This window comes from Lepus europaeus, chromosome 12 (assembly GCF_033115175.1).
Source record: "Lepus europaeus isolate LE1 chromosome 12, mLepTim1.pri, whole genome shotgun sequence".
Classification (NCBI taxonomy): Eukaryota; Metazoa; Chordata; class Mammalia; order Lagomorpha; family Leporidae; genus Lepus; species Lepus europaeus.
Window position 1 is genome coordinate 41,785,181 of NC_084838.1, and position 14,873 is coordinate 41,800,053.

Here is a 14,873-nt window from a genome sequence, read left to right on the forward strand (position 1 = left end):
AGCGGCCATTTGAGGGGTGAACCAACCGAAGGAAGACCCTTCTCTCTGTCTCTCTCTCACACTGTCTTAACTCTGCCTGTCAAAAAAAAAAAAAAAAAAAAAGATGCAGCCTGGGACTCCTGCCTCCCACATGGGAGTGCCTGGATTCCAGTTTCAGCTCTACTCCTGATTCCAACTTCCTGCTAATGTGTACTTCAGGAAAGCATCAGGTGATGGCTCCAGTAGTTGAGTCCCTGCCACCCATGTGGGAGACCTGGATTTAATTCTCAGTTCCTGGCTTCAGCCTGTTCCATTCCTGGCTTTTGCAGACAATTGAGGAATGAATTAGCTGATGAGAGAGCTCTCTTTTCTCTGTCTCTCCACCTTTCAAATAAAATAAATCTAGAGAAATGTCACATAGTTACATAGACTCTCTATCAAATCTCTTTGCAGAGTTAACACTTTCATTACAGGCCATGTGATTTAGAATGATATTCTATGGAAGTAAAAGTTTTACTCTGGTTGAAACATATAGTCAGTGGTGCCGGCATCCCATATGGGCGTTGGGTTCTAGTCCCAGCTGCTCCACTTTCCATCCAGCTCTCTGCTATGGCCTGGGAAAGCAGTGGAAGATGGCCCACATCCTTGGGCTGCTGCACCCACGTGGGAGACCCGGAAGAAGCTCCTGGCTCCTGGCTTTGGATTGGCACAGTTCCGGCTGTTGCAACCAATTGGGGAGTGAACCAGCAGATGGAAGACCTCTCTCTCTCTCTGCCTCTCCTCTCTCTCTCTCTCTGCCTCTCCTCTCTCTGTGTAATTCTGACTTTCAAATAAATACATAAATAAGTCTTTTAAAAAAAGAGAAACATATAGTCAGTAAAATGGTTTTTTAAAAAAATTTCTTCCGGCGCCGTGGCTCACTAGGCTAATCCTCCGCCTTGCGGCACTGGCACACCGGGTTCTAGTCCCGGTCGGGGCACCAATCCTGTCCCGGTTGCCCCTCTTCCAGGCCAGCTCTCTGCTGTGGCCAGGGAGTGCAGTGGAGGATGGCCCAAGTCCTTGGGCCCTGCACCCCATGGGAGACCAGGAGAAGCACCTGGCTCCTGCCATCGGATCAGTGCGGTGCGCCGGCCGCAACGCGCCTACCATGGTGGCCATTGGAGGGTGAACCAACAGCAAAAGGAAGACCTTTCTCTCTGTCTCTCTCTCTCACTGTCCACTCTGCCTGTCAAAAAAAAAATTTCTTATTTTCATCATATTTGAAAGAGAGAGAGAGAGAGAGAGAGAGAGAGAAGTATCTTCCATCCACTGGTTCATTCCCATAATGAACCACATCAAGCAGGGCTGAGCCAGGCTGAAACCAGGAGTCCCAAACTCCATTGGGTCTCCCATGTGGGTGGCAGGTACCCAGGATTTGAGTCATCAACTGCTGCCTCCCAGGGTGTGTATTAGCAGACAACTAGATTGGAAGTGGAGTAGGCAGGAGTTGAAGCAGGCACTTCACAATGGGATGTAGGTGTCCCGAGTGGTGACTTAATTAGCACCAAAATGCCTACTGTGTAAATCATGTTGTTTTGGCATGGGAAGTTGGAGTTTGTTAATGGAAAGGATGACAAGATAGGAAGGTCCCAGGATTTGTGAAATAATGAAAGGTGAGCATATGCTGGAGTTGTCCTCACTGCAATGAGAGCTCCAGGTTTGGCTTATTGACTTTATTCTCGGTCCCCAGCTTACTGCCTGACACAAAGCAGGCACTCAAATATTTGCTGAATGGCACAGACACCATGTTTTGAAGTAACTTCGGAGTTGGAAACCATTCCCTGTCTCTGAGATCCTGGTGCCAGGGCTGGCATTGTGGTGCAGTGGGTTAAGCTGCTGCTTTTGATGCTGGCATCCAGTATTTGAGCACCAGTTCAAGTCCTGGCCACTCCACTTCTGATCCAGCTCATTGCTAATGTGCCTGGGAAAGCAGTGGAAGATGGCCTGAGTACTTGGGCCCCTGCTACACATGTGAGAGACCTGGATGGAGTTCCAGCCTCCAGGTTTCCAGCCGTTGCCATTTGTGGAGGGAGTGAACCAGAGGATGTCTCTCTTCTCTCCCTCTCCCTGTCACTCTTTCAAATGAATAAAATACATCTTAAAGACCCTGGTGCTATAAAATAATTAGAATGGCCCTTTAAAAATATCACCCTTCTGATTAAAATCCTTGGATGTCTTTCCCATTTCACCCAGATATCCACGTGACTTCCTGTATCTTTCAGGTCTGTGAATGAGACCTTGCACAATACATAACATATCCCCACCACTCTCTCCTACTTGATTTTCTCTTTCTAGTATTTATCCTCACATGACCTATATGTTTATTTGTTAATGATCTTCCTCCCCTCTATGTTGTAAGGGCCTTAAAAAGCAGGAACACTGTCTGCTATCTGTGGTATCCCCAGCTCTTAGACTGATCCCTGACAGGTAGAAGGTACTCAAAGAGTTGAGAATGCTTTGGTTTCATCTTGGAGGTCAATTGCTTAGAGAGTAGGGGATGCAGGTGTCCATGTGGGCTTTTACAGTGGATCAGTAGGAGCTTGTCTGACTATGCCAAGAGCCTAGGCCTCCTGCTGTGGGAACTACCAGTGCCTGTTTGTGATTATGAAGTTGAGGGCTTGCACAGTACAGAATTCATATCGTTTGGGGATGATACTGGGGGCAGCCTCATAGTCTTTAACGTAGCCAGAATTTTCTAGGTTAAAACTCAAGAATCTTGATTGAGTGGGTTCAAGAAATTGAAAAAAAGTTCCTGTGTTTGGGCAAGAAAATTTGCAGAGTGGGAGATGGGCTTTTAGAGGACAGTACCTTCTCTAATACAAAGACTAAATGAGGAGTTTACAGATACTCTTAACTGGATGATCAGTGTAAGTTCACGAAGGGGTTGATGCTGGGGAGTGAAATCAGATTTGTTCTGAAATGCCTTCTTTAGCCAAGGGGAAATGGATCGGAGGGAGCCAAGAGTGAATTAGGGGAAACAAGAAAGGAGAGCCTTCTAGAAAGAATAGCGTAAGCATTAAGAAATTCAGTAGATTGAGGCCGGCGCCGTGGCTCAACAGGCTAATCCTCTGCCTTGCGGCGCTGGCACACTGGGTTCTAGTCCTGGTCGGGGCACTGGATTCTGTCCCGGTTGCCCCTCTTCCAGGCCAGCTCTCTGCTATGGCCCGGGAGTGCAGTGGAGGATGGCCCAAGTGCTTGGGCCCTGCACCCCATGGGAGACCAGGAGAAGCGCCTGGCTCCTGCCTTGGGATCAGCGTGGTGCGCTGGCCGCAGCACGCCGGCCGTGGCGGCCATTGGAGGGTGAACCAACGGCAAAAGGAAGACCTTTCTCTCTGTCTCTCTCTCTCACTGTCCACTCTGCCTGTCCAAAAAAAAAAAAAGAAAAGAAAAGAAAAAGAAATTCAATAGATTGAAATATTGAGGTGGGAGGAAGGGTCAGAAGTTCAGGATGACTGTATAAGCCTGGGAATGAAGAGGTGGTGGAAGGTGAGGCAGGAGAAGTTAGAAGCGATTCCTGTGTCTGTCTGAATATTTATAGGAGACTTTAGGACATACAGTCACTTCATCTGTGATTTACACAATTTGCTGAATTCAAATGAAAAGCCTTAACAGGAACCCCCAGCAGTATGAATGCCAGTACTTGGCATTGCAGTGACTATTCCCAATCTCGGAAATTAGATCCTTGAGAGAGCGAAGTGGTGAAATCAGCACGTAGTGGCAGAAGGTCACCAGTCCTAAAAGCAGAAGTTGAAAACAACAAAACCACAAAGTATAAATTAGAGGTAGAATATTTTAAAGTAAATTGTAGGGTGTGGTTTATAGATACATCATCATGTTTATGCTGTGACATACAGATGAAAACTTCTCTGCTGGTGTGCCAATTACAGGGATGGCTACTAAGAACTTGAAAATATTATTAAAAACTCTTAAATCATAAATTGTATAGCTGTTTTCACCATGAAACCTAATGTCACAAAGGTTATATTCGTAGAAACATGCTCGAATTTCTCATTAAAAATTAAAAATATCTTAATTAGCTATTTAGCCAAAATCAACATTATTTTGACAAATATTCATTTAAAAAGATTTGTTTATTTTACTTGAGAGAGAGAGAGAGAGAGATCTTCCATCTGCTGGTTCACTCCCAAAATTGCTGCAATGGCAGGGGCTGGGCCAGGTCAAAGCCAGGAGTCAGGAATTCCTTCCGGGTCTCCTGTATTGGTGGCAGGGGCCCAAGGACCTGGGCCAGCATCTGCTGCCTTCCCAGACTCATTAGCAGAAAACTGGATTGGAAGCAGGGCAGCTGGTCCTTGAATGCCTGTCACTCTGATATGGAATGCTGGCTTTGCAAGCAGTGGCTTAACTCACTGTGCCACAATACCAACATCCCTCCCCCAATACTCTTTTTTACATTTTTCTCATATATAATGAGAAAGAAAATAATGACAGATAGTCACCAAGCTCCTTATAAGCCTACCCAAGTCCTCTAAACTTTGTCTCCAAGTATTATGCAAGTATTACAATTTTATGTGCTATGATAAAACAGTTGGGAAGCAGGAGGAATTAACCTACCTAAAAAATAAAATCATTTCATTAGAAAATAGTCAGGGGTGCCTCAGGTTGGAGTTTTTCAAAAGCAGACACTGACACGAAGATTTGAAGGCCAGTGGTTTGTTGAAGGAGGTGGTCTCAGGAAGCACCAGAAGGCGTGAAGAAGCAGGACCGGGTTGGCACGGAAGCCAGGGCAGGGTGGCCTAATGCGCATGTTTCCTCTGTGGGCGGCTGGAGCTTAGTGTGCCTGGAGAGCCCCTGGGAGAGTGTAGTACACACTTCAGAGTTGTTTCATCCCAGGGGTGTGAAAACAAGTTTGTCTGTCTCCTTCTTTACATCATTTTCATTACAGCTCTCGGGGTGTAAATCCCTTCCCTGCTGGCCTGATATGAGCAGAAAAGCCCCCTGGGGTCAGAAGAAGCCTCAGGCAAGATGTTTTTGGGCATATGAATCTGCAACTAAATCTATGTTTCACTAGATTGTGGGCCTCTCACCACTAAGTGACCTTTATGATTTGGCGTCAGACCTAGCTCTGTCTGCGGAGTCTGTCTGGTCTTGTCCAGTTGAGGCTGTTTCTAAAATACTTCAAGTCAGTTCGCTGCCTCCTTTGTTCATGCTGCCAGCATCCTTTGTACTGCATCGGTGAGCTCCTCCCTGCTCTCAGCCTTTCTGATCTTGCCCTCCTCCGTGATCCATTCTTCCTCACGGCACCCGCAGTGATCTTCATGAAACGAAAATCAAAGTATGTTACTCCCCAGCCAACTCCTCAGGTTTCACTGATGATGAACCCAGACACAGTTCATAAATGGTTTCATCTCTGAACCTTGCCCAGATCTCACCAGTTTTCTTTGAGTGGCAACCCCATTGGATTCTCAGTTCTACTGGACTAAAACCTGGCGGCAGTGGTGAGCGTTGTGGCACAGCAGATTAAGCCATGGTTGGGGTGCCCGTATCCCAGATCAGAGTGACTGGGACTAAATCCTGTCTCTGCTTCTCAAACAGCTTTCTGGCTTTGACTTGGTTCAATCCTGGCTATTGCAGGCATTTAGGGGAGTGAACCAGCAGATGGAAGATCTGTCTCACCTTCCCTCTCTGTTACTCTGCCTTTCAAATAAATAAATAAATAAAAATTTAATAATAAAAAAGGATGATGATAATAGATACATACTCTGCTGTAAGGCCTTTGTACATCCAAAAGGCTGTTCTTGTCTCTCAGCACCCCTTAAGCCAAGTCTAATGCAGAGCAAGGCCATACTTATCTTCAATTCTTTTTTTTTTGAAAACAAATTATTTGTTTATTTGAAAGGCAGTTACAGAGAGAGAGGAGAAAAACAGGGAGAGAGAGATTCCATCTGCTGGTTCTCTCTCCAAATGGCCACAATGACTGGGGCTGGGCCAGGCTGAAGCCAGGAGGCTGGAGCTTCTTCTGGGTCTCTCATGTGGGTGCAGAGGCCCAGGGACTTGGGTCATCCTCCAAGGCCTTCCCAGGCAGATAAGCAGGACGCTTGATCAGAAGTAGAGCAGCTAGGACTTGAACTGTTGCCTATATGGGATGCTGGTGCTGAGGCCACAGGTTAATCTGCTGCACCACAGTGTGGGTCCCAATTCTCTTCATCTGCGAAGGCTGAGAGAGGTGAGGAAGTTGCAGAAGAAAAGTTTGACTGTATCATAGGTTGGTTCATGAGGTTTAAAAAAGAAGTCAGCTTCATAACATCAAAGTGAAGTAGTAGGTGCTGATGTAGAAGCTCCAGTAAGCTGTGCAGATCTAGTTAAGAGACTTGTTGAAGGTGCCCACAAGAAACAACAGCTTTTCCATGTAGGTCCATGTAGGTGAAACAGCCTTCTACTAGAAGGAAAAACCATCTAGGGCTTTTTTTTTTTCTTCCGGATTTATTTTATTTATTTGATAGGCAGAGTTACAGAGAGGTCTTCCATCTGCTGGTTCACTCCCCAGATGGCCTCAACGGCCGGAGGTGGGCGGATCTGAAGCTATTAGCCAGGAGCTTCTTCCAGGTCTCCCATGTGAGTGCAGGGGCCCAAGAACTTGGGCCATCTTCCCCTGCTTTCCTTGGTGCATCAGCAGAGAGCTGGATTGAAAGTGGAGCAGCAGGACTCGAACAGGGACCCATATGGGATGCCGGTGCTGCAGGTCAGGGCTTTAACTTGCTGTGCCACAGCGTTGGCCCCATGTCACTCTTTCAAATAAATAAAGCAAATGTTTAAAATAAAAATCACTGTCATTAATCATCAGGAAAACCACAGTGAGATATCATCGCACACCCATTGGGATGGCTGCTATAAAAAATAGGGGAGGGTGTTTAGCTTGGTGGTTAAGACACGTGCTCATGTCCCACATCAGAGCTGCTGGGTTTGGTATTTGGCTCTGGCTCCTGACTCCAACTTCCTGCTAATGACATCCTGGGAAGCAGCAGTGGTGGCTCTAGTAATGGGGTTGAAACCTCTCTCTGTCTCCAAAAAAAAGAAAAAAAGAAAAAAAAAAAACAGAGTAGTAAGTGTTGGCAACAGTTGAAAAACTGGAACCCTTGTGTGCTATTTATAGAAGACAGTATGGCACTTCCTCAAAATATTAAAATTAGTTTGTAATCCAGCAATTCCATTTCTATGTATATATCCAAAATAACTGAAAGCAGGGTCTTATACAGATGTTTATACACCCATCATCATAGGAGCATTATTTAAAAATAGTTAAGATTGAAGCATCACAAATGTTCATAGGTGGATGAATGGATAAAGTGTGGTGTATACATCAATGGAGTATCATTCAGCCTTCAAAAGGGAGGATGCTACAACATGAATGAAACTTGAGGACATTATAATAAGTGAAACAAACTAGTTATAAAAAAAGACAAATACTGTGCAATTTCACATATATGAGGTGTCTAGAGTGGTCTAGTTGATAGTAGGGTTAATAGGGATTGAAGGAGGGGAAACAGAAATGATATAATTTCAGGTTTTAAAGGAGAGAGATAGAGACGGGGGTAGTACATTTCATGCACTGGTTCACTTGCAAATGCTTGCAATAGCCAGGGCTTGGCAGGAGCCAAAGCCAGAAACTCAAATCTGGGTCTCCCAAGTGAGTAGGAGGAACCAAATTATTTGAGCCATCACCACTGTCTCCCATGGTCTGCACTGGGAGGAAGCTGGAGCTGGAAATCAATCCCAGGTACTCTGATGTGGAATGCAGGTGTCCTAGTGGGCATTTTAACTGCTAGGTCAGATGTTTGCTCCTAGTTTCGGTTTTGCAAGAGGAAAAAGTTCTGAGATAGTTACACAACAGTGTTAAATCTGTGAAAGTCTTAAGTGCCTGCCGAGCCCTTTATCTGGCATTGTGCCATGTGACCAGGCTTTCCTGGCCACTAATATTGACAATGGACTCTACCTAATAAACTGGGCATGAAGGCTGCCAAGTTTCGCACATTATGTGGTGAATACTCCAGTTGCAATGACCCAAACCACTTTGAGATGCAGGGCACACAAAGGCAGTTCACGTAGGTGCAGAGGCTAAGAGAAGTGTAATTCTGAGGGAATGAAGAACTGGCCAGGTCACCAGAGCGGTGTGAAGCAGTTGTGAACCACAGTCTTCAGTCAGGAGGTCTGGATGCTGCTACGATGCTTCCCCACTTCCTGGTGTGACCCTAATGTAACTGCTAACAAAAACGAGTCTCTCCTGTTTTCTGGAAGAGCCTCCCACCCTCTGTCTTGACAGCTCTAGTATTTTCATCATATCCTCGGGTCTCTGCTTTTCCATGGAAGAAAACAGTAGTCCACCTTGATCAAGAAATGTGACTCCCCAAGGCTTGGTTTCTATTGTGTTTGAGAAAAATTATGCACTATGGGGCCGGCGCTGCAGCACAGCAGGTTAAAGCCCCAGCCTACAACGCCAGCATCCCATATGAGTGCTGGTTTGAGTCCCAGCTGCTTCTCTTCCGATCCAGCTCTCTGCTATAGCCTGGGAAGGCAGTAGAGGAAGGCCTGAGTCCTTGGGCCCCTGCACCCGCGTGGGAGACCTGGAGGAAGCTCCTGGCTCCTGGCTTCAGATCGGCTCAGCTCTGGCCGTTGTGGTCATTTGGGGAGTGAACCAACGGAACGGAAGACCTCTTTCTGACTACCTCTCTCTGTAACTCTTTCAAGTAAATAAAATAAATCTTTAAAAAATATGCACTACGTCTTCACCCATGAGATAGAAGATCTTCCATCTGAGGTGTGTGTGTGGCACAGCAGTTAAGATGTCCTGGCCGGCGCCGTGGCTCAACAGGCTAATCCTCCGCCTTGCGGCGCCGGCACACTGGGTTCTAGTCCCGGTCGGGGCACCGATCCTGTCCCGGTTGCCCCTCTTCCAGGCCAGCTCTCTGCTGTGGCCAGGGAGTGCAGTGGAGGATGGCCCAAGTGCTTGGGCCCTGCACCCCATGGGAGACCAGGAGAAGCACCTGGCTCCTGCCATCAGAACAGCGCGGTGCGCAGCGCGCTACCGCGGCGGCCATTAGAGGGTGAACCAACGGCAAAGGAAGACCTTTCTCTCTGTCTCTCTCTCACTGTCCACTCTGCCTGTCAAAAAAAAAAAAAAAAAAAAAAAAAAAAAAAAGATGTCCTTTTACCCATGTGCCATGGGGTTTGATACTGCCACCCATTCCTGCTAATATCCACCCTGGGAGGCAGCTGTGATGGCTCAAGTTATTGGACCCTTGCCACCCACATGGGAGACCTGGATTGAATTAATGGCTCTGGGTTTCTTTCCTGGTCTTAAGACCAGCTGTTCTGGACATTTGGGGAGTAAACCAGTGGGCGGAAGATCGCTGTCTCTGCCTTTCAAAGAAATGAAAAAAAATTCCATCTGCCAAAATACCTTGGAATAATTGCAATACATGACAAGGGTTAGGGAGCGTCCTGGAATGGCTTTAAAAATCAGTGCCCATATCATTGATTGTTGCATCCTGCTTCTCTCCCTGACTGTCCAGGAGTTCCTTTAGTGAAGACAGCATTAAAAAAATAAAAAATCTTAGCAGGCTTCCCCGGGCTCTGCCCGCTGCAGCCCTTTGTCTCCTGAATGGGAAAAAGATGGATTGTAGTTTAGAAAGGGGATGGCAGTGCTTCAGCAGGTCTCGTCTGCAGGGGAGAAAATGACCTTACAGGCAGTGAGCGACGGGAGCGTCAGGAGGCATGGCCGCCTGGAAAAAGCCACGGGAGGGTTTGCTGCCTGAAGCCTCGTGCAGTCCAGACTGAGAGGCAGTGACAAGCGAATGGCCCTTAGGCGGACGCCGAGACAGCTCGTTCGCCTGGGCTAACTGCCAAGGCCCGCGCTTGGGCCAGTGAGGGACCAGTTGTGGGTGGGCACTTTTTACATCCGGGCATTGGGAGAGCCTTTTAGCCAATCCGCGGAGAGGCCGTGGTGACGTCACCGGCTGCGCTGCGGCCTGTCTCGCGACGTGATCCGGCAGCGCCGGAACCTGTGAGGCACGGCTGGAGTAACGTGAGCTCGTCGCTCTGTGTCGCCGAGCGGTAAGGCAGTGGTCGGCCTGCCTCTCCTGGCTGGGTTGAGAGCCGCGGGTGTGGGCGCTAGGTCCGGGCAGCCACTACGCTTGGGAGACGTGTCCTCACGGACGCTCTCGTGGCTGCTGCGTCTTTGAAGACGTTGCCTCTTTCTCCCTTCAGCTCCCGGGCGCCGTTTCAGCAGGCGCTCGCGGTGGTCTCTGCCCCACTTGACGTTAGTTCTCGCGTGTGCCTGACCTCTGTGTTGAGCTTGGACGCGACGCAAGCAGAACACGGACTAATTAGAGAGCGGGCTCTGTCCAACCCAAGGAAGCGGCCCAGCTTGTCGGCAGGGACAGCGTTTCCGCCAGGAGCTCGAGGGCCCTTCACAAACTTCTCAGCGGCTCTTAGGAAAGCCAGCCCGAGCAAGCCTCTTCCCCTAGAGACCGGGGCTAGCGGCTCAGTACAGCAGAGAGACCTTTCCCATTTGGAAGGAATGTGGTCCAGGTTTGGTGCCTTCTGGGAGTGTGGCTTATGTTGGGAAGTGGGGAGAAGCACAGGTGTAGGTTTGTGCCCGTGGACCTTACACGTTGCTGGCCGATGATCTTATTTTATTTAATTAATTTATTTAAAAGGTAGAGTTACAGAGACGCAGAGGCAGCGAGAGAGACAGAGACAGGCAGAGGTCTCCCATCCACTGATTCACTCCCCAGGTGGCCGCAATGGCCGGAGCTCAGCCGATCTGGAGTCAGGAGCTTCTTCTGGGTCTCCCACGCGGGTGCAGGGGCAAGGGACTTGGGCCATCCTCTGCTGCTTCCCTAGGCCATAGCAGAGAGCTGGATTGGAAGTGGAACAGCTGGGACTCAAACTGGCGCCCATATGAGATGCCGGCACTGCAGGTGCTGGCTTTACGCTCTAGGCCACAGCCGCTCCTAGATGATGCCTTTACCTGTTCTCTGCATCTGCGTTCATCATACCTTCACTGTCAACAAGAACAATGATGGTGTTGCCTGCTTAGTTTTGCCAGACGCTGGGTTTTACACCTGTCTCATTTCGCCCTTGTGACAAACAGAGGAATTTTATTTTAGAAGGGTTTAAAGCTTCAGAGGTTAAATAACTTGACTGAAGCCATGCAATGAGTAGATGGTGGAGCCCAGATTTGAACTCAAGCAGTCCAGCTTAAGAGCCCTTGAGAGGCCGGTGATGTGATGTAGCAGGTAAAGCCACTGCCTGCAGTGCTGGCATCCCAAACAGGCGCTGGTTTGAGTCTTGGCTGCTCCACTTTGGATCCAGCTCTCTGCTATGGCCTGGGAAAGCAGTAGAAGGTGGTTCAAGATCTTGGGCCCCTGCACCTGCTGGGAAACCCAGAAGAAGCTCCTGGCTCCTGGCTTCGGATCTGCGCAACTCTGGCCATTGCGGCCATTTGGGGAGTGAACCAGTGGATGGAAGAAAGAACTCTCTGTCTCTCTCTGCCTCTGTTCTCTATAACCCTGACTTTCAAATAAATAAATAATTTTTTTTTTTTAAAAGAGGCCTTGAGGGTCACTACCCTTCAGTGATTTTCTCTAGTTGTTCATTAAAGATTTAAAGATTTACTTACTTGAATGGCAGAACTAGGTTCACAGGGAGATTTTCCATTCATTGATTCACTTCCCAAATGGCTACAAAGGCTCTGGCTGTGCCAGGCCAAAGCTAGGAGCCAGGAGCTTCATCTGGGTCTTCCATGTGGGTGGCAGGTGCCCACCTACTTGGGCCATCTTCTGCTGCTTTCCCAGGTGCATTAGCAGGGAGCTGGATTGGAAGTGGAGCAGCCAGGTCTTGAACAGTTGCTCATATGGGAAGCTGGTCTTGCAGGCGCTGGCTTAACTGGATGTACCACAGCACTGGTCCCTGTTGTTACGAATTCTTTTATGGTGAAAGGGTTTTAGATGTTTTCCCTTCTTACAAAATCACTTAGGTTACACCTATCTTTGCTTTTCTTGTTGTCTCAGAGGATGGGTTGTTTCTCTGATGAAAGCAAAATTTTTAATCTTCTGACCTTTTTTAAATGCTTTTTATAGGAGACCTTGTTTTCTTTTTTTTTTTTTTTAAAGGTTTTTATTTAATGAATACAAATTTTATATGTACAGCTTTTAGGAATATAGTGTTCCCCCCGTTAATGCCCTCCCACCCCTACTCCCATCCCACCTCCTACTCCCTCTCCCATTCCATTTTTCATTAAGATTCATTTTTAATTCACTTTATATACAGAAGACCAACTCTGTACTAAGTAGAGATTTCCACTGTTTGCACCTACACAGACACACAAAGTATAAAGTACTGTTTGAAGACAGGTTTTGCTGTTAATTCTCATAGTACAACCTCATTAAGGATAGGGAGAGGTCCAACATGGGGAGTAAGTGCACAATGACTCCTGTTGTTGATTTAGCAATTAAGACTTATTTTTTAAAAGATTTATTTATTTTACTTGAGAGTCAGAGTTATGGAGAGAGAGACAGAGACAGAGAGACAGAGAGAGATCTGAAGAGATCTGAAGCCAGGAGCCATGAGCTTCTTCCGGGTCTCTCACATGGGTGACAGAGGCCCAAGTGCTTGTGCCATCTTCTGCTGCTTTTCAAGGCACATTAGCAGTGAGCTGGATTGGAAGCAGAGCAGCCAGGACTTGAACTGATGCCTGTATGGGATGCTGGTGCCGCAGGCAGAGGCTTAGCCAACTATACCACAGTGCTGGCTCCTAATCCAGTCTGTTCAAAGAGTATTCTAAATTGTGTCTCTTATCTCCCATTACCTTCAGCAGTCTAGCTTTCAGATCTATTATTTTCCTGAAATTTCACCTGGAGGTCATCAGTGGCTGATTATCAAACCAGATAAACATTTTAAAATAAATCATTACTGGATCCCTGTACTACTTTTGACAGTCGATCATTTCACTTGCTTCCTATTCCTTTATTTTCCAGGACAGTTCACTCAACTTATTTATTCATGAAACATTTTTTGTGATACAGAGTTGAATAAGACAAAGTGCTTTTCTTCAAGGAGCCTGCATTCCAGCCGTTTTTCCATGTATGTCTCTTACCAGTAAGAGGGATCTTTTCCTCCTCCCTAAAATGTTGAGCTTTTCAATTGCATGTGACTTTGGTACCCTTCTGTTTTCATTCTGTACACATGACCTGAGTGAGCACATCATGTGTCTTAGTTTTTTTTAAAAAATTTTTAAAATTTTTCCTGTTACATTTTATAAAAAAAAGATTTATTGCCGGCGCCGCGGCTCACTAGGCTAATCCTCCACCTTGCGGCGCCGGCACACCGGGTTCTAGTCCCGGTCGGGGCACCGATCCTGTCCCGGTTGTCCCTCTTCCAGGCCAGCTCTCTGCTGTGGCCAGGGAGTGCAGTGGAGGATGGCCCAAGTGCTTGGGCCCTGCACCCCATGGGAGACCAGGAGAAGCACCTGGCTCCTGCCATTGGATCAGCGCGGTGTGCCGGCCGCAGCGCGCTACCACGGCGGCCATTGGAGGGTGAACCAACGACAAAAGGAAGACCTTTCTCTCTGTCTCTCTCTCTCTCACTGTCCACTCTGCCTGTCAAAAAAAAAAAAAAAAAAAAAGATTTATTTATTTGAAAGTTGGAGTTACACAGAGAGAGGAAAGGCAGAGACAGAGAGAGAGGTCTTCCATCCGCTGGTTCACTCCCCCAATGGCTGCAACAGCTGTAACTGTGCTGATCCGAAGCCAGGAGCTTCTTCTGGATCTCCCACGTGAGTGCAGGGACCCAAGCACTTGGGCCATCTTCTGCTGCTTTCCCAGGTGCATTAGCAGGGAGCTAGATCAGAAGTGGAGAGCCAGGACTTGAACTGGTGCCTGTATGGGATCCTGGCATTGTAGTCAGTGGCTTAACTGCAACACCACAATGCATGACTTATAATAGTTTTATTTATTTGAAAGGCACAGTTACAGAGAGGCAGAGGCAGAGAGGGATGGGGAGTGGGGGGCCTTCCATTTGCTGGTTCACTCCCCAAATGGCTGCAACGGCTGGAGCTGCAGCAATCTGAAGCCAGAGCCAGGAGCTTCTTCTAGGTCTCCCACACAGGTGCAGGGGCCCAAATACTTGGGCTGTTTTCCACTGCTTTCCCAGGTCATTAGCAGAGAGCTGGATTGGAAGTGCAGCAGCTAGGACTCGAACCGGCACCCATGTGGGATGCCGACACTGCAGGTGGTGGCTTTACCTGCTACGTGACAGCGCCGGTCCCCTGTAATAGTTTTCTAACTGGTTTCCCGGCCTCTAGTCCTGCTCCCTATTTTATCTATAGTGCATACTACCTCTCTCCCATCCTGATGGTTTTGGAAACAAATCTGTGTCAAGTTTCTGCTTAATGTTTAAACATCCGTTTATTCATCTGTTCTTTTCTCTGATTCATTTAGCAAATATTTGCTGTCTATTGAATTGGAAAATTCATTGAAACTTCTAAAGTTCCAGCTTCTTAGCTGGTCACCCAGAGCTTTGCCTCATCTGGAGCCTACATGTATCCCCAAACCCTTCTCCGCCTCACACTTTAGAATCCAGCAACACTGACCTGCTTCTTATGCACTGTGCTAGTGTGCATTTGCCCTTGCTGTTCCCTTTGTCTGGAATCTTCACTCCAATTCTTTTTCCACTTCTTGATCTTCATCTAATTCGGCTGCCCCCTTTAACCTAATTTTCCGTTTTATATGTAGGGCATAGTTAAGGCCTACCTCCTCCAGAAAACCCTCCTTCCCACCTACTTTGTCCTAGTTTGTGTGCTTCCTTAGTATACTTTGCATAGACCAATCCCCATACTA

The 14,873-nt window shown here is 47.5% G+C and overlaps 1 protein-coding gene across 5 annotated transcripts in view; it reads left to right on the plus strand.

Annotated features, from left to right (window-relative positions):
• The first annotated feature begins 9,996 nt into the window (after positions 1-9,996).
• APTX (aprataxin) overlaps positions 9,997-14,873 on the plus strand; it is a 30,650-nt gene continuing 25,773 nt past the window's right edge. For 2 of the 5 annotated variants that reach the window (XM_062208092.1, XM_062208096.1), the window contains exons 1-2: positions 10,023-10,086; positions 13,014-13,119. The gene's annotated coding sequence lies outside the window, so the exon portion shown is untranslated. Of the gene's footprint in view, positions 10,087-13,013; positions 13,120-14,873 lie in introns of all 5 variants that reach the window. The other 3 variants (XM_062208095.1, XM_062208094.1, XM_062208093.1) reach the window with 3 other exon arrangements.